Source organism: Pinus tabuliformis, chromosome 3_2 (assembly GCF_031772625.1).
Source record: "Pinus tabuliformis cultivar Carrire ecotype Pingquan chromosome 3_2, CPIR1, whole genome shotgun sequence".
NCBI lineage: Eukaryota > Viridiplantae > Streptophyta > Pinopsida > Pinales > Pinaceae > Pinus > Pinus tabuliformis.
In genome coordinates this window covers 696,317,981-696,338,828 of record NC_142302.1, presented here as the reverse complement: position 1 = coordinate 696,338,828, position 20,848 = coordinate 696,317,981, and positions in this window count along the sequence as shown.

Here is a 20,848-nt window from a genome sequence, read left to right as displayed (position 1 = left end):
TGCTCCATAGGCAAAGTGCGTTGCATCTCACCTAAACACACTGTGTGGGTGTGTTGCATTTCAAAAATCCCTTCTATGGTGTGCAATGGGTGAGAAATGACAAATGGTAGTGTCATTCCGTGAGGTGGACAGGCAATAGAAGCTTCCAGAAACTTCTCCTGTGACACTTGCCTCTCTGAATTCGACCAAGGATGAGTAAGAGATCATCAATCTCCAAGTGGAATCAAGAACTATCAGAGGGAAGACACTAATCAAATCACAAGCTGACTCATCTCCCTTACAGATATCTATATATGGATCCCTCATCCCAGAGATCCAGAGGCTAGAATTTTGCATATTGTAAGGAATTGTTGTTGGTTTCTTGAGACAAACATCAGAATTTTGGGTGATCTAAGCTTTGTATGAGGTGAAGAGGGGCTTCCTTGCTGAGAGGATGATGCTGGGTCAGAACAACTAGTTGTAACTCCCCTTGGCTCTTTCTTGTTTATCAATGAAAGCTATTCAAGTTTTCCTCCATACTTTTGTGTCATTTATGTTTCTTGCATTTGTATGGTCAATTTACATCTGATCCTATATTTTTTATGATTATAGATCCATGTTCTTGTATAGTGCTATGCTACTGTGATCTTACAGTTACTCTGTGAAGTTGGGCGTGTAAGGGAACAAGTAGCGAAAGATTATCAAGAAAGAGAGGAATCGAACCAGGAGATTAGCGCAAGACAGAGGTTGGTCTTCTTTGTTCTTTTCTATCTATACTTCATAAAGGAAAAACAAAAGTAGCTTTACTTTGTTTGTTTCTAAGGCAGCTATCACACCTTAGTGGGATAAGTAGTTCTGAGTAGACACTTTTCCCTGTAACAAAATGGCAACTTCGCTGCGGACGAATTAGTTTGTTTGTTTATCTTCCTTGTTGTCTATTTCAAAAACATACAGACGGAGCCCGAAGTCGAGCCAGGTAGCTTTCGAACTGCATTTGCTATGTAAATGCAAAGTAGATAAATGCCGCTTCAGTCAATCTCTGGGATCTGTTTATGATTTAAAAAATTGATTCACAAACTCTCTGATTGCCCCTTGTGGTAACTCTTAGATCCTCCTTAGATCTACCCCTGATTGTTGCATTACTGATCACCATTTTCTCAGCCAAAACCCATGAACTGAACTGCAAACTGTGACCCGGAACCCAATCAAAGTCTCGTCTCTGGCCCAGCGCAGGTACTGTTCTGAGAATCTGAAATTCAACGCACTTCTCGAGTGTAGTATGTGCGCTGCATTTCAAATTCCCTGTGTTAAAGGTGCGCTAATCAGACTAGGCATTGTTCAGTTTTGGTTTCTGTGATTCAGTCTTTCCAGTTCTATTCATGAATTTTGCTACCTGTGATCAGTATATATCTGTTTAAAACCCCTTTTCCTTGCTATTATTCCGCCCCCTTTGTACAAAAGAACTGTAAATGTTTTTGTGTGTTTGTTGAGTCATTTTCAGTTCTCCTTTGCAAAAAGTGACATAATCGCACTGTCGTCCTTTGATTTGAAAGTGTCGCAAGTGTCGTTTTCAATCATAGGAAAGAGTTTGATTGCTATTGATAGTCGGTTATTCTGTTACTATTGTATTTGGTCTGAATTTGTAGTTTTTCTAGTGTCAAAAACAAGTATCCATTTCAAAATCGTAAGGTGTTGGGATTGCCTCCATTTTTGATTTCGAAAAGAAACTTGTTGATAACTGTCGCTTGAAAAGTAATTCAGATTTGTGCATCAACTTTCTTTTTATCATTTACATACTAAGAAAGTCGAAAACAAATACATTCATGTGCCTTTGCATTTAGACAGTCTGATTGGTTTGATTTAGGAAAGTACATTTAGAGTGTGCTCTTTGCTCTCTGTGAAAGAATTCTGTCTTTCTTTCCTTAGTAGCTAGGATTTTCATTGCACAAAGAAGATAAAAAGATTGTTTATCATCTTAGATTGCATTTTAGGAATTATACTACATCTCGCGGTGAACCTGAAAGGCAAACTTCATAAACAAGGTCAACTATAAAATAAATTCAATGAATCTAACAACGCTTTGGAACCTAACACACAACATTTAGAAGTCTAGGCTAGAGACGTATTCCGGCGTCGTAAAGCCTGGTAACTGTTGTTCTCACTGATGGTTGGGTGATTCCTCCACTTTGAGACGATAAGTGCCAGTACGGACTTGTGCTCCCACGTACCGTCAAGTATATTTTGGGAGACCTCAATAGGCTTAATCCTTTATCCATAGGAAGTCGTGTCTGCCACCCTATCGATTGCAATGCACTGAACACAGTATTCAGGAAGATTGACTGCCGTACCGTAAAAAGTGTTCTGCAGTTTTGCGATTGGTTTGGTAATCCCTCTACCTAGATTTCCGGAGCAATCCCTTTCATTCCTTTTCAGACTCCTTAACGGAAAAGGTCCATCTGAGCACTTGTCACTTCATGCTCATTAAAAATCGAAGGCGACTAGAGTCATCTTTTGTTTTTTCTCGACTCTTAAAAATTGAAAAAACAAGTTGTGTCAAAGTGTCTAAAATTTATTTTAAATGGAATAATCATCACCTTTTCCAACGTTGATCTTAGGTTGAGAAAATGGAACCCACCAACCAAGGAATTCCCCTTGGAGGAAATCCTAGTCCCTTCTCCTCTTGGGGAGATGTTGGTGAACCCAATATGGCCACATTGTTGCTTCCAGGATTGACAATCGGCTTGCCCGTATGGCTCTTCTCAACCTCTGTCATTCAGAACACTGCAATTCCTAGAAAATCGAGTAAGCAATTAGACGAGTCCAGAGTTACCGACCAACCTTCTACTTCCTCCAATTATTCCTCTCCTCCTTCTTCTTCACTTGATGGGATTGGTAAAGCCAAAAATCAAGTACCTGAGAAGAAGAAGGAAAAGAAGAAGAAAGAGGAGAAGAAGAAGGAGCCAAAAGCGAAAGGGGGCAACCAAGCGTCGTCTAGCGAATATCCACACACTGCACCGACCAGGCCTAAATCACCATGTGTCATTTGCAAAGGAGACCACTATCATAGAGATTGTCCTTGCATCCCTCGGATCTTAAGGGACTGGTCTCCTCGTTTGCGCAACCCGGTGTCGTCAACCTCTGATGATCATGTTGAAAACACACCGTCGACTAGTGAAAGTGAAGCCCCAGGACAAAAAGGAAAATATAGATTTCCTTGTAAACTGTGTGAAGGCAACCATGCCATCCATCGTTGTCCCTTCTTAGACGAGGGTAAAAGAGTTTTGGATGATCATCCGGTCTCATCGTTACGACTTCCTCCTGGATATAAAAAACTCTTAGCAAGTCCGTCACTAGTTGAAAAGCCGGCTGACCCGCTCAGGTGGTCGGCCAAAGCACCTATCATTGAACACAAACCATCTGAACCCATACCAGATGAAAGTCAAAAGGTCGAGGCGGAAGTTGACCCGGTCTTGCCTTCAGAGGTTCCATCTTCAGATGATACAGTCACCGAAGAGAACAAGGATGACACCGTCCAAATTCTTTTTCGTAGTCACAGACTCCGATGAACATGGGGGTAATTTATCCATTCCTTTACCATAGGAAGGAATTTCATCAGAGTCATACCCGACCGTCTATTCAGTCCCACCTCCAAGCAACCTAGTTGTCTCCTTCGACTGGAATCGGCTAGGCAGACCCCGTTTACCAGCTAGTGCACCATTCTGGATTATTGCTCCAGTATATAGAATGGTTATGGTTGGTACCGTCATAGATGAAGGGGCTTCTGTGAGTATCCTTTCCTCAACTGCTTGGAAAGCGCTTGGTTCGCCATCGCTTTTGCCTGAGATGAGAAATCTAACAGGCTTTGACAAAGCAACTTGTCGATCGTTAGGGATCCTTCCCAATGTGCCCATAACATTGAGGGGAAAAACCATTGAAATGAATGTAATGGTAGTTCAAGGACCCTTGGATTATAATCTACTCCTTGGACGAGACTATATTTATTGCATGGGAGCAATTGTCTCCTCACTCTTTAGAGTAATGTGTTTTCCGCACGAAGGAAGAGTGGTCAAGCTCGTAGACCAGCTTCCATTTCCCGGATCACACAGAGCAAATAGTCATATGGCATCCCTGAATGGTCTTTTCACACAAGGAATGTCTCATCAATCTCCAGTCCGTCCACCTGATGAGCGCGAGTGATTCGGGGGACATGACTGAAACCCGGGGGGCATGCACCCTGGTCTATTTCGGCAGGAAAGCTTCGGGTATAGGGTAGGTTTCCGCGAGAGAATATGACTAGTCTGTACTCCTGTCCATGATTTAGAAGAGGGGGTTATTCTGGAATAATATTCTCTTGTCAAAGTTATGTGGGTTGGCAGGCATTGCCACTAACCTTTTTTTATTTCGATAAACATCGCCGAAGAAGTGTTTTGTTTACGCCGTGAATAAAACAATCTTTGGTAACCTGTAAGACGTAGACCTCTCTCTGTAAAACAAATGTTTTAACGGAAGGAAGAAGTGGTAACCCTAAAATTCTGTTTTATACCTGGGGGCATGCAAACCTTTTGACGTGCAAGCGAAGAGCAACTATTTATTTTTTTAAATTTGTAGGTCCTCTAATGCTTTAAACTTGTAGGATTAGTCGTTTCTTACCTTGCATAAAGAAAGGATGTGGGGAAAAACTCTAAAAGTTTTCATTTTTATATATGAGACATTCTTATTATACGACTGGATTAATCGAGCAGTTTTAGGACATAGTTCAAGCTCGTTAAAAAATAAACATAATTCATGAGCAAATGTTTCCCCCCAATGTTTAAGCTCAATAAAAAAAAATGAACCGATTTCCCGGTATATAACCATTGTGAATGTAGTATTTCAGCCTTTAAAAGCCTTGGTCATGTTCTCATCATCACCTCCACTCTGTATTGGCCGATCATTCACCTCCATTTGATTGTTTACCCCTTTTTGAGGAACAGCTGCGAAGAGTGATCTCACTATCCATCCTTGTAACACTGCCTTGATTGGAAAATTCCAAACCTTACCTGGAATCAGCTGCTACCCAATTTTATCACTCGTTCCTCAAAAGACAAGTCTCCTTTAAGCTCTTTTCAACTGACTCGTAAAATATGAAAAGATTGCTGAGCCATTGGCCTCTCCAGCTCGTTAAAGGGACCGGAAGTGCTATCCCTCCTCTAAATTTTAATCTTTTTGGACCTGAGGGATTATTACGCAAAAAGATCGAGTGCTTGTTTTTTTCGGCTCGTTAAAAGGATCGAAAATTCATCCCTTTTGTATTGTTTTATACTTTTTCGGACTTAAGGGATTAGATGACGAAAAAGGAATTTTGGAGTTTCCTTTACGTTCCTTTTCAAACTATCTAAAATTGGAAAGGACTGAGTTATCTTTGTTGGTAAACTCGTTAAAATTTTAATAGCAACAAACTTGTCTATAGACGAGAACGAGTTTCACTATCGCTAGGCTCGTTAAAACATAGCGATGGGTTTGCCCGAAGGGCAAATTATAGAACAAGCATATGTTATCCTCTTCAAGCTTGACAAAAATAAAGAGGTACTGGTCAACAATGACTGGGGAAAAATTGGGAAGAAAACTTGAAGAAACTTTGTTGGTAGCAAGTCGCTCTTGAACATGACACTTTCACTCCGCATCCAAGTCGGGTTGGGTTGTTTCATTCACCGGTCACATCACCATGGTCCCATCACACCATCCACATTTGGGGTTAATACTACCAATCCATCATGTCAGTGTCGCCGATATGTTCAAGAGAAGTCATTCGGAGAATTCACCTGTGTCTCACCCGCTACAATACATTTACACTCCATTTTTTCATGACTGCCACCCTGAACCTTTTATCACCAGATTGTTTTCACCTCCATTAAAATCATTTGCTCTGTTCTGTGTCATTGATGTGGGATTCATTAAGGCCCTCCTGCGACGGATCGCTTCTTGTCGACATCAGCTCATTATCCAAGAAGTCGATCTAGGAACACCCCGTTCAGTACTTTGAAGCTTGCATGCCTCAATGGCAAGTTTCTCACTTTCGGCAATAGGTTTACATCAATGACCTTTGACCGAAAGATTTTGAGTGGTGTTCGACGCCAAGTCCTTTATTCACACCACATGAACTATACTGCAGTACCTTGAGGGTCATTATCATTATCGCTGATTCCTCTCGCGCTTGTTAACAACTTACATCATTGGCTGGTAATCAAGCGACGTCTTTCCATGTTCGACTCTAGAACATCTCTCACATGGATAGACTTGTACTTCGAGTGAAGATCGAACAAGATTGAAGACCCCGGATCTAGTTTCATCCATCCAGGCTATGATATATATTCAGGGAAATAAAGACATCAAATGTACATCATTGCTACACAGATAATCATCCAATCAAAGGGATGATGGCTCTACCAGAATCATCAGCCTACACATACGATTGTTTGTCCTATGTACATAAAAATGAATTTGTAAAGCTGAGCATGGGAATGCCCACCTCAGCTAGATCATGAAAATATTATGAAGATAATGTATTGTATTGTATCTTATTACAGGTCTCCTCCCAGCTTGAAAGAACTTCGGATCCTCATAATAAAGCATTTCACCCGACATCAAAAGATTAACGACCTCATGCTTTAGGAGGCAACTATTATAGACATTTTTGGGCACTACAACCCCAAGAATGAAATGTCCATAAACCAAGGGCTCCTAAGTCCCTAAAAGTGTTGTTCTAACCCCTAAAGGATCAAGGTCAACTGATTACAGCTTCTCCCAGAAGTTCTCCATGAAAAATTGCTCAGAATTGGTCAAAACAGGATCATTTCAGCTGCTCCATAGGCAAAGTGCGTTGCATCTCACCTAAACACACTTTGTGGGTGCATTGAATTTCAAGAAGCCCTTCTATGGGGTGTGATTGGAGAGAATTGATAAATGGCAGTGTCATTCCATGAGGTGGAGAGGCAATAGAAGCTTCCAGAAACTTCTCCTGTGACACTTGCCTCTCTGAATTCGACCAAGGATGAGTAAGAGATCATCAATCTCCAAGTGGAAGAAAGAACTATCAGAGGGAAGACACTAATCAAATCACAAGCTGACTCATCTCCCTTACAGATATCTATATATGGATCCCTCATCCTAGAGATCCAGAGGCTGGAATTTTGCGTATTGTAAGGAATTGTTGTTGGTTTCTTGAGACAAACATCAGATTGTTGGGTGATCTAAGCTTTGTATGAGGTGAAGAGGGGCTTCCTTGCTGAGAGGATGATGCTGGGTCAGAACAACTGGTTGTAACTCCCCTTGGCTCTTTCTTGTTTATCAATAAAAGCTATTCAAGTTTTCCTCCATACTCTTGTGTCATTTATGTTTGCTGCATTTGTATGGTCAATTTACATCTGATCCTAGATTGTTTATGATTATAGATCCATGTTCTTGTATAGTGCTATGCTACTGTGATCTTACAGGTACTCTGTGAAGCTGTGTGTGCAAGGGAACAAGTAGCGAAAGACTATCAAGAAAGAGAGGAATCAAACCAGGAGATTAGCGCAAGACAGAGGTTGGTCTTCTTTGTTCTTCTCTATCTATACTTCATAAAGGAGAAACAAAACTAGCTTTACATTGTTTTTTCCTAAGGCAACTATCACATCTTAGTGGGAGAAGCACTTATGAGTAGACTCTTTTCCCTGTAACAAGGCCTCTTGAAGGTTTAAAATGATTAGATGGAGAAATCCAAAAGCTAGAAGGACCTTCCTGATGTAGGTACAATTTAACTTATCATAAGCCTTTTCTAGGTCCAACTGCGTAATCATTCTTGCATGCGTTGTACTCATCAATGAATGAACCACCTCATGCACTTGAATGATATTATTGAGAATTTGAGTGCCCTCCACATATCTTGTTTGCTCCACAGATACCAGAGTAGGAAGAAGGGGTTTAAGTCTTTTGGCAATTATTTTGAATATTATCTTATACACCACATTACATAAAGCTATAGATCTGAATCTGTCTGGGGTCATAGCATTGTCCTGTTTGGGAATCAAGGAGATGAAGGATGTATTGAGAACCTTCAATACAGTCCTATTATTCATGGGGTCTTCCACCACACTCATGAAGGATGTATTGAGCACCTTCAATACAGTCCTATTATTCCTAGGGTCCTCCACCACACTCAGAATATCTTGCTTGACAATAATCAACATGCTTTAAAGAAATCTACACTCAAACCATCCGGGCCTGACGCTTTTCCATTCTACATTTCTTTGACGACTTCACTAACCTCCTCTTCATTCACCAGCCTATTAAGATTATAATTATCTTCTCTTGTTACTAGCTTAGGAATGTGCTTTGTGAAGTCCTTGATAAATTGTCATCTTTCCAAGAGAGGTTCCTTTGCTATGCTTTGAAACTGTTGAACCAACACAGCTTCTATTTCTTTGTGGGTATTGAGATGTTGACCTCTAGAGTCCTTGATCGTTGAGATCCTATTGTGATAATTATCTTCCATTGTAGATCTGTGGAAAAACCTTGTGTTTCTCTCCCCTTCTTTTAACCATTGTACTCTTGCTTTTTGTCTCCGAAATATTTCCTCTTGTTTGCATAAGTCCTCCCAATGTTGTTGATGTTTGTTGGCTTGTTCATTTCTTTCCCCATCAAAGCCATCCGTCGTAAGGGTTTGGTTAATATCCTGCATTTTTCTTTCAACAACTTTTTTCACTTCAAAAATGTTGCCAAACTCATTCTTATTCCAATCTTTGAACCTGAGCTTGATATGTTTCAATCTTTTGTGTAATAGAAACATTCTTGTTCCATGGCTCTACAGATCTTCTTTCCACCATTTTTCAATGTTGCTAATATATTCTAGATGGGTAAGCGAGATATTTTCAAACCTAAAAGGTATGTTCTTTGGGGTTCCAATTCCCGTCGTCTCAAATTGAACAAGCCAATGGTCCGAGCCACCAAAGGGGAGAATTCTTGCTGTCATATCAAAGCCTGTGAGCATGAGGTCCTATGAGATAATGAATCTGTCTAACTTAGAGACTACTTGATACTCTCCTCCTCTTTTGTTGTTCTAGGTATTGAGGCCATTACTTGTATCTGTATCAACTAGCTTCATGTTGTCTATAAAAGTCTTAAATGTTGTAGAGTCTCTGCTTAGTGTTTTGGTCAGTTATTTTTTTTCCGACAGGGATTTGATCATGTTAAAGTCCCCACCCTGAATCCATGGTATTCGTGAATGTCTATCTCTCAAATCCTCTAAAGAATTAAGAAGTTTGAGTTTGTCATCAGGTATCTGAGGGCCATAAACGTTTGTGAATAAATAAATCTCCTTGTCTCCCACAAGCTGAATAACCACTCATAAACAATTTCTAGATGCCTCAGCATCCACTATGCCAATCTTTTGGGGGTTCCAAAGTGTGAGAATGCCACCTGCTGTTTTGTCTGCCTTGACTTCTACAAATTCATGTTTATTGAGCCATTTGTTGTTCATTTCTCTTATTTTTTGAATTGAACATTTAGTTTCCTAGATGAAAATCATATCTAGAGTTTCTTGTTGCATTCTATTGTTAGGATTCCTTTGCTTCCTTTTACTTCATATACCTCTAATATTCCAAGATGTGAACTTCATTAAGAAAGATTTGTAAAGGAGTAACTGGTTAGATCTTTTATCTTACTTGAATCTATCATCAGTCTTCCACACTCTATCAGTAACTCATTTTGTTTCTTTCTGCCCCTTTTCCTTCTTGGGTTTGTAGGAGCGAGTCCTGATGTGGTTTTCAAGCTTTTCAAGGTTTTCCTTCTTGGGTTTGTAGGAGTGAGTCCATGTTGCTCATCATAGTCTCATTTTGCAGGTTAATGTCCTGTGTCTTCCCACTATTTTCTTCCTCTTCCTTCTCTCCTGGGTTGTCCTCCATAGCCTGAGTTGCCTTTGTTACCTCTTCCTCTTCTTCTAGAATCTTGTATCTATTTTGACTTGTCTATTTCTCCTCTGTGTGTTTTTTTTTTTTTTATAACCTCTTCCCTCCTTTTCCTCTATTTCCCACTTTATGAAAGCTCTCAGTTTCTTTCCCTAGTGGACCTTTACTTCTGCTCTCTGTAATGTTGAGAGGGCAGTCTCTGAATAGATGCCCATGTTCATGGCATTTGCGACATCTAAAGGGAACATGTTCATAATCCACTGTTTGCACCCATTCTTCATCAAAAACTTCCAAGATCACCTCATTCGGTAGAGCTCCAGAGAGATCCATCTCCACACATATATGGGCAAAGGAGGTGTACTTTCCCCTTCTAGTGGCCTCAGATATTTTAACAAAATGACCTAATTTATTTCCTATTTCTTATAAATATTCTGGTTGCCAGTAATCAAGTGGTAAGGAGCAGAGTATTACCCACATCGGGACCGAAGTGAAAGTATCGTGCTCCAGGACAAAATTCATCATCCAAGGCCACATGTATAGGCCTACAACTGCATAGAAGTACAACCCTCCTTCAAACACTTTGTCTTTATCCTCTATGCTGGTAAAGACTACAGTAAAGAAACCCTTTGACCCAAGATGTAGGTCTATATCCCCTTTAGGTTACCAATGATATTTAATCCATGCCTATAGCTCCTTCTCTGTGGGCCATAACCCCATGAATTTACAAATGATAGCATAAGTCTTTATGTGATTCCTATGCGCCTACAGTGCTGGATCACTCAATTTGGCTATGACAACAGTCTTAGGCTTACATGGACCATTTTGTTTTTTGTTTTCTGCTTTCTGTTTCTTGTCCTCTTCTTCTTTTTCCATTCTTCCATCTTCCTCCCTCCTATTATTCTACTTCTGTGCATCGTCGTTGTCTTGCTTCCCTCCTCGTGAAAGACCTTTTTCAACCTCCGGCAGTTTCTTGCCGCGGTTGGAGACTACCTGACTATAGGAGTGGAGCTCCCCCCTTTATGCCCCTCCAGGGCGTTCAATGCCTGATTAATTTATGTAAACCCTAGCTCTTACTAGTAGTCGCTCTTCCCATTCCTTCTAGTTAATATAAATATTTGAACCTTGAAAAGAAAAACTAATGAAATGTAAAATAATTTAGTTATTAAAATACAATTTTAACAATGAAAAATTACACATTTCTTTTTCAAATTTTGCATTCTAAAAAGAGGTTTGCATATCATAAAATGGTTATATCTCTCCATTCTTGATAGATCAACAATTAAAATGTATCCTACATTAATTTTAAAAAAAAGTAGATCAATATAATATTAGTTTAATAAAATAAAACCAGACCATAACTCCATATATGCAAAATGCTTACCTATATTAGTATATCATTAATTTTGTATTTCATATTAAATTCTAAGACATTGAACTCTAGGTTGATGCTATGGGGATTGTTTGTGATTATTCTATATCAATATATCAGTATTTTGAATTTAATATTAAAATCTACGTCATTGAACTCTAAGTTGATGCTATGGCGATTGCTTGTGATTATTCTATTGAAGTTGTTTGTTGTGTTATTTTGTTTTACATTAAAGCATTTGTTTGAGATTTACACTTCAATAATGTCATTATCTCATATCAATGGTTTGCAACAAACGGAAGACGGGTAGGTGATATGATATGCTTCCAGTCTCAGCAATTGGACATGTTTTTTAAAGTAAATAGTTTAAAAACAAAAGGGTTGAAAATGACTGCTTAGGAGGAATAATGATTTTTGTTGCATTATATTGAAATACTGTTATCTCTAAGGAATTATGCAATTTGGTAGAAACTGCTCAATATTGCTTGATCAATACAACTAAATTACATGGATGTAAGCTCAAAGATGCTAGTTGAAATAAAAAAAACAAACAAAAATGTCTTTGAAAATTTAACAAGGCCCACAGAAAAATTTAAGAAAGTCTTTTTGGTGTTCATAGAAATGAGATCACACGGATCATCACAGGGATACAGTATTTTGGTTTTAAGACAACATCGCACAGAAAAACATAGGCATACAATATTGCAGTTTTAAATCAACATTCTGAAGCGTGTACAGGTTGCTCAAGCATACAATATTCGATACATATTCGATACAGAAGATCAAAGCATCGGAATCCAACAAAAAACAATAAGCTTAGTGTAAACATAGTACAGAACATTGGATTTATCCATATGAACAGGCAAAGCTATATATAGATGATCCATTGAGTTTGGAAATTGCAGATGCAAAGTCTCTATACGTTTTTTTTTGGCTGTTGAGAAAATAAACTTACTCCAGCTATTATACATTCATATATATTAGTTCCATATTTGTATCCCACTAAGCTACTCTATATGCTACTTTTGCTACATAGTGCATGAAAATGTATTTTATCTAAGAGACTAAGATTTTATATATGAATATGATTGGTTGAGCTTAGACTTTAAAACTGCAAAGTCTTCAATCCAAATTGTAATCATTTATATGAAGTTGTGATCATCAGCATGTGACATGCCTGGCTCGTTTGTATATTGTTTATATTTCTTGTATATTTTTTATATGTCTTCATGGGATGTATGTTTGATAATTGATCTTTTTCCATCATTTGCAAGGCATCCTTTCTTCGTCAACTCGTCTCTCTTCCTAATTGTTTCATAATAGGGAGTGTGAAATATAGATTGATTTTTGAATGTGCGTCAACTACTACCCTCACGCACGAGGAAACAATTACCACGAAAAAAATACTCATACAATGTTGCAATGTATTTGCAGGAGATATCATTATTCCATGCACTTAAAGGTTCCCTAAGGTTATTAGTTAGCATCTCAAAAAGTAGCTGATTAACGTTATAAAGTGCTATTTTTCTTAGTCATAAAAACACACACTTCATCTATTGTATGATTCATGTAATTTATCCTTTGGTGGTGGCACGAATCTGTATACACTATACATCAACATTGAAAGTTGTGGTAAATATCACCAAATAGTGACTATGGTACATGCATGATATGAATGGCAAGGCTCAAGGCTCTAAACAATTTGTTGATGGGTTCTTACAAACTCTAAAGTTCCATCATTTTTATTCCAAATGTTACCATCCACCTACATTCAATGGGGCAACCACCATGATTACTCTAAGAAATCTCTATAAATACATGTCTTTGGTTACTAATTCAAGAAAGAGAATAAATATATCGCCATGTTACAAATTTCTAATTGGAATTCACTCATGTTTTCAAGCTTCATATCATAAACATTTTAAACTTGCAACATTTCACCATTGAGTGTCTTTGCAAGCTTCCTTGAAAAGCCACAAAGAGCTAGTAAAGGAAGGAGAAAAGGACATTCCTTTGCCACTTCAACCAATTAACAATAAATTTTGTTGCTTCCCATTAGTCTTTGTTATTGGAATAATTCTTCATTTGAAATGACCCATGAGTGATTTATGGAGTGATTATTGATAGATTATACTAAGTGATTGAGGGATTATATGAGATAGCAAATTGCTCCACATGTATAAACATATGCTACTGACAATGAAAATTGAGTGATCTATTGTGCATTATAGTTAAATTATTTTTCTTTGTTATTTGTTTTTCTTGTGTGATTTGAAACACCCATATGGATTTGTTTTTTGAAAATCTATTATTTTTACACATTAAACTATTATTGGATTTAATGGTGATGGAAGCCATGATGAGATTTATATGTGATGATGCAATTATTTTACTGTTATAAATAAACTGATTAGAAATATTCAGGAAAGAGCACTAGAATTTAGAATACTTCTTTCTATTTTAGAGAAAGTTGTTGGTGGTCAAGTATACATGATGGGAATTCCCTAAAAGTCTCATAAAAATCACTAGGAGAAACAAATTTTAAAAAGTTAAATTAACATAATAGAAGAGAATGATTATGTTAATCACCTAGTTGGAGAGAACTATTAAGTGGGGCAGAATCAAGCACAATGAGAGAGAAAGACATGCTTTAAAGAAACCAAAAGAAAAATTTTCAAGGAAACAAAAACAAAAAAGCCTAGGAAAACGGTTGGAAGTCCTTAAAGCAACACACTGCTAAAAATCTACTTGGAACAATTCTATAAAACAAAACACCTAATAATCAAAGTGTTTGTTGGTTCTAGAAAGAAATAAGATCTTAGCTCGGTGGGGAACTAATAGAAGGAGTTTGCGGTTGGGTGGAACGTGCTAAGTTCCTTAATTCCCCAAGAAAGTTGGTTAATTGTAAATTCTTGTACTACTTTTAATGTTCACACTTTCAATTGTTATTTATTTTGTGGTACTTATCGATAGAAGAAAACGATATTTTTTTTAATTGTAATTAATGTGTTAAGAGTTTTTGTTTAGAATTGTTTACTTACATAAATACTAATATTATTTTGTGGATTGGATACATGTATATGCACTCAAGAATAGGGAGTGTATCTATGAGTTTAGGTGGTGAAAATAAATGATTGATTGAGAGAAAATATGAAGTTTTCGATTGAATCATAATTACATGTGGGTTGTGTGTTCTTTCATAATGTTATGGTTTATTAATAAACCTATGCATGTATGAAGGAGTACTATATTATAGAACATGATATAGTGATAAAAGAGGGAATAAAAGCAAAATAATAAAGAAAATTGATGTTATGATTATCCTAAATGACATAGCCCAGGAAAACGAAGATTTATTATGATTGTGTTTATTTATTAAAATACTTGTATACCTCTAAATTAATGGAAGGCGTAATATTTATGTTCCTTTTAATTTATGGTTGAGATATCTCTTGGTTGTAAGTCTAGATAAAAAGGTAAATAACGAAAAGAGAAATTTTCTATAAATCAATTAATTATAACCTGACAATGTAAAGGAATTTATAGTCATTGCTGTGACTAGTTTATCTCACAAATTTAGAGCTGACTGGATCACTAATTCCTTGGAGATTATTAGGCTTGAAATAGTTTTCCTTGTATCAAATCGATTGACTCATTGAAATTTAAAAAGAAGGTAAAGTAAAGCTATCAACTAAAGCTTATAATTCTTGATTGTAACACAAAATAACCAAGATATATTCCATAAAGAAGTAATATAATTCTAATTAAAAATATAGATAGTTAATAGATCTACAGTATTCCACTGGGGAGGAATATTGTGAGAAATCGGTATCGTATTTCCTTAAGTGAATAAGTAACATAGTCCAAATCAATTTTGAATGGCCAAGAATGATATGAAAGAACTATAATAAAAAATAAATAAATTCACCAAGGGTGATATACACAACTTAACTTCAGTTCATTTAGAGGCCTAAAATCATAAAGTTAGGATATCTTTGGAAAATTAATATTGTAAGCTTTATAACAAACTGTCAAATCCTTTTTCATAGGTTATCTAAAATGACAAGGAAGAAACACCTCATGGTGAGATGAGTTCCAAATTTATATATAAACCAGAAGAGAGATTATATTACATTTTAAAAATGAAATCAAGTAAAGTAATGTTGGTCGAGTTCGACTAGATCACTCATATTATATCCCAACCATATATGCACGTGTTATCATTTGTAAGAACATATACGAGGTTATATAAAATTATAAATTAAATGGAATAAAACATACAAAACTAGAGATCAATCGAAAATATAGTGCCACACCACAGATATTAAAGGAAAGAGTGCCATTATAAATTATAACCCATTATAGTCATTATAGTGGTAACAGTAACAGAGGTATTGTAAATATCTCAAACAAGGAGCCAAATTTAACATGCCCACTTTCAACAAAATAATTAAATGAACAACACGGCCCTGAGAAATCACGGCCCTGAGAAATCAGATGGACCTATGGTACAAGTATGTAGATAAGTGCCAGAGGTTGGCCACTAAAGATAAGAGAAAAAATCAGGTAGAGTGCCAAATTGTAATGTACATGTTGGAGTTAAATTGTTGAAAGCCCAATGTTTTTAAAACATTTCAAATTGAGAAAAAAATTCTCCCATTCCTTTAGCATTACCTAGAAAGAAAATGACATAGGTTATTTAGGATTGAGTTAAGAGAAATAACGAGAGATGAGTAACTTGAATGAGAAGCCCATCAAAATCCTCATTACCTATAGGAAGGTCGCACAGTTACTCAATTTTGTGGCTCTACCTGCAAAGGAATAATAAAGGATAACGATTAAACCTCAATACAAATGAAAAATATGCTAAATTCGATTAACCCAAATCATGGGATGACATACACAAGGTCCTATTACCATTTTCTATTGGATATAGGACAAAATATCTTCATAACACCCTATAGAGGTAGTGAGAGGATGCATTAGAAGATTCAATTATGCACTTAATAAATTTTATTCAAAACAAAGTAAAAAATTCAAACCAATGAGACCCAAGGTAAGAACCCTAAATTCAAACTTAAAGTTTTAACCCAAAACTTAAATGAAGGTATAAAAAGCTTATAATTTTTGTCGTATTCCTAAGTTCCAAAGAAAAAAAGACAAAAGATGGGTAGAATGTCATATTAAAATTGAAAAGCCCAATTCTTGTTGGCTATCTAGAGAGCGAAAATAGTTAGGCTTTTAATAAAGAAAATGAAATCACAATAAATAAACAAAAGCTCCAGTGAGGGGGTACACACTCACCTATAAAATAATTTGTAAGCCAAACCATTTACTCATGGAACTAGGTCGACATAAGAGAAAGGCGAAAATCAAGAACAATAAAAGCCTCACCTATAGTCACAGTCGAGAGGAATTGCCTCAAAGTGATAATGAGCTGCAAAATAGAACTCATATAACTTTAAACAGACATAATCACTTAAATCAAATTCAACACAAAAATTAACTTGTCATTAGAGTGTAATCCTTTTTCCCTCAACAATTCCACTTGTAAAATGATGAGTTATAGGCTAGAAACCATGAAAAAAATATTGTAAGTCAAACATTGGAAGAGTATCTTAATAGCATGCAAAGTGATGCTTGTCGAACATAAATAATTAAATGTGTTTGAATTAGGAGGGAAGGGATTTAGGAAAAAAACCATAACCCAAGATCCACCATTGAATCAAAGCCTTTCATCCTAACCATCCAAACTATGACCACAATTGTACAACATGTGAAGGGTGCAATGTGGGCACTGAGTACCAAGTATACAACATGACTGAAACCATTAAGTATTTGTCCGAAATTTATATATGAAACAAAGGGGAAATAAATATGAGTTTACCTTCGCCAATTAAAATCAACATAAGGATGGTATATGTGCCAAAGTTTGATACTTGGAGCTTAGGTAATATAATGTATACATAATAAGTCTATGGAATTATTAAGGGGTGCATGTCAACCATAACCTTAAATGAGATCCATTATCCCACATTTATGCCATCGAGTAAGAGTGAAAGTAATAAAAGACCCGGACAGTTGAATATAATGAATGTTTGAAGGGATATTACAACTACATCCAAATTATTATATGATGTGTGCTTGAGACAAAGGTATATTGCTAATTCGTGTTGGTTATATGGGTTATAAATCCCATCAGGGATATTTTGGTAACAATATATTTATATACATATCAAGCAAGAAGAGATTAAATAAGGACATAGAATTATTACAGAAGGAAAATAAAATTTACACCGAAGAAATGTTTGTACAAGAGGAAGTGGAAAGCCTCTATATATCACTATTGAGAAAACATCCAAGTTTAGGATAAAATAGTGTAGATGAACAATGTTGTTAGTTAACCAAATATAGCATGGAAAAAAAACTAGTATGGAATTAGGTATGTTACAGATGGTAAGAGAGTTGTAGATTTGAAAGTTAGGCCTAAGGGAAAACCAAAACCAAATAATATAATACTTATGTCATGATATATTATTTAATATACGAAAAAAATAACGTATGCTTTTTTGCTGATAGTAAGGTACATAAGGAGGTGAAAAAAAATACGAAATGGAAGAAGCCTTAAATCATCCTCTTGCAAAACGAGGTGAAGTGTATGTGGAGATGGGAGGAAAAGGCACACCTCCAGCCACTTTGTTCTTGGAAATAGTTAGATATTTATGCCATGAGTTTGCCAACATTAGTGATGGTCATGAATGCTGACTAAAGGAAAGTGAAGAACATGGAAGATTGATAAGGGATTTGATTAAACATTTAGTTCACAAACCTGTGGATACAGAGGAAGGTTGGGATAAGGCAGATCCCTTGAAGATAAAAAGTGTTGATTTGAATATAGGAATATCTAAGAGTGGAAATGAATCTGAAAAAAATTCTCGAAGAGAAAAAAGAACAAAAATGAAAAATAAAATGGAGCTACAAGGAGAATTTAAAAAGATAATACCTCCTACCTTTGACGGTGAAAAACAGGAGGATGCAGAAGCTTAGTTGCTAAACATTAACAAGTATTTCCAAGTTTATGACTATGATAGTAATTTAAAATCCAGACTAGAAATCTATCAGATGCAAGGGAAATTTAACTTACAGTGGGAGGAGGCCAAAACAATTCCTAGCCTAGAAGAGAAAACAATTTCATAAGAATAAATCCAAAAACAATTTATATCTACTTACTTAACCGAAAGTTACTATGATGATAGTGTCAAGGAGTTTCATGATCTAAGGTTGGGACACTTAATAGTGGATTATTTTGTTGCATAATTCACAAATTTAGTACAATACGTTCGTTATGTTAACTAAGAGAAAGAAAAGGTACAAATATTTTTGAACTTCTTGCCACTCTCTTATACAGAAAGTATTAAATTTGAGAATCCTAAGATGATGAGTGAAGTAGTAAGGACTAAAAGACAATTTTATCAAAAATTTGAGAACAAAGTTGAAGGTAAGCAATTAATGTACAATAAGGATAAAACAAGTTCAGGGGGGGTGTAATAAAGAAACAAAAATCCTCTCTTTTGAACAATTTTGGGGGAGATCATCAACAAAAGAGGTTTAACAAAAATATTCAACTGCGACCTACTTAATCACAAACTAGTTGAAATCTAATGAAACTGAATAATAAAGGAAAAATTGAGAACCTTTAATGTTCTAGGGATGTGGAGAACCCCGTTTGTTAAGAAACTACACGCATGATATCATATTTGTACAAAATGTACAAGATGTTCATGAAGCCACCATAGTAAAAATGATATTTCAAGGAACATCTCCCAAATTAATGCTACTCTAGAGGATAGGAAAGTGGAGCACTACTCTACGATGATAAAAATTGAAGGTAAAATATTGAAACAAAATGTCTCTATGTTAATTGGTCTAGGAGCTAGTCTCAAATATATTAATCCACAAGTGGTGGAAAAATGTAATTTGAAAACTGAAAATTTTAAAAAGGTCTCATTAGTACAGCTAGCGACAGGAACAAAACGGATGGTAATCAATTATGTAAAACATTGTCCTGTAAACTTAAAAGGCTACAAAATTGAGTTAAGTCTAAGTGTACTTCCTCTAGGCACATATGACATGTTGATAGACATGGATTGGTTAGAAAAGAATAAAGTTGTTATAAACATTTTAAAGAAAAATGTGACTTGTATTAATGAGGAGGGAGTTGAGAAAATAATAGAACATATATGAAAACCCATTTGTGTTAGAAAAAATTCATTATTATAACATAAAAGAAGTGCACGAAAAGGATTTAAACTCTTTATTGTCCAGGTTGAAGAAAATAACCAGAAAATGGACAATCAAAAATTCGATGAATTACATCTAATCACTGAGTATAAATTCATATTACCAGAAGAAATTCTATGACTACCTCCCTAGATAGATATATATTTTTCCATTTAGTTAGTACTAAGAGATACCACAATGTCTAAGGCAACTTATCAAATTAGTATTCTAGAATTGCTACAATTAAAAATGTAATTACAAGAGTTACTCCATAAAGGTTATATCAAGCCCAGTTTTTTACTATGGGGGTGTCCACTACTGTTTGTGAAAAATAAATATGGTACTTTTAGAATGTGCATATATTACAGGCATCTAAATAATTGATGATCTATTCGATTAAGTGAGAGGAGCAATAATATTCTCAAAAAAAAAAATGAGAACATGATATCATAAATTGAGAATAAAGGATGAAGGCATTCATAAAATGGAACTTTGAACTAGATATGGACACTACGAATTTGTAGTTTTACCATTCCATCTTCCTAATACGCATAGAAATTTTATGTATTTAATGAAGAACGTGTTTAGTAAATACTTAGATGGTTTCATAAATGAAATTTTGGCGTATTCCAAGAATCAAGAAGAACATGAAGAATATCTAAGAATGGTGCTACAAAATTTTAGAGAACATAAAGTATATACAAAATTCATTAAATGTGAGTTCTGTAAAGAAAAAATACAATAACTCGCAAACGCCATTTGAAAGGAAGGACTATCTATAGATCCTAAGGAGGTTAAGACCATTTTAAATTGGCCCATCCTATGGATGTGTCATATGTAAGATCCTTTATGGGAATCAAATGACATTAGAGAAGGTTCATTAAAGGCTTTTCAAAGATGGCCTATCCTATTACTTCTCTACAAAAGAAGGGAGTAAAATTTGAATGGACAGTTAAGTGCCAAGAAATCTTTGACGAATTAAAACATATGCTAACTATAGAACCTATTTTAAATATTGGAGATCCTAAAATGGAATTGGTAGTGTGTATCTTTGCATGCCTTGAAGGGCTATGAGGTGTACTAATGCAAGAAAATTATGTAGTGCCTTATGAGTCAAGAAAGTTGAAAGTTCAGGAAAGAAATTACATTGTATATGAATTAGAGTTGGAAGTTTTTATTGATGACTTAAAACTATGGCGACACTATTTGTTGGGTTAAAAGTTCACACTTATCACAGATCACATTAGTCTAAAATATTTTTCAGCTAAAATTATTTCAACGCTAGATAATCTAGCCA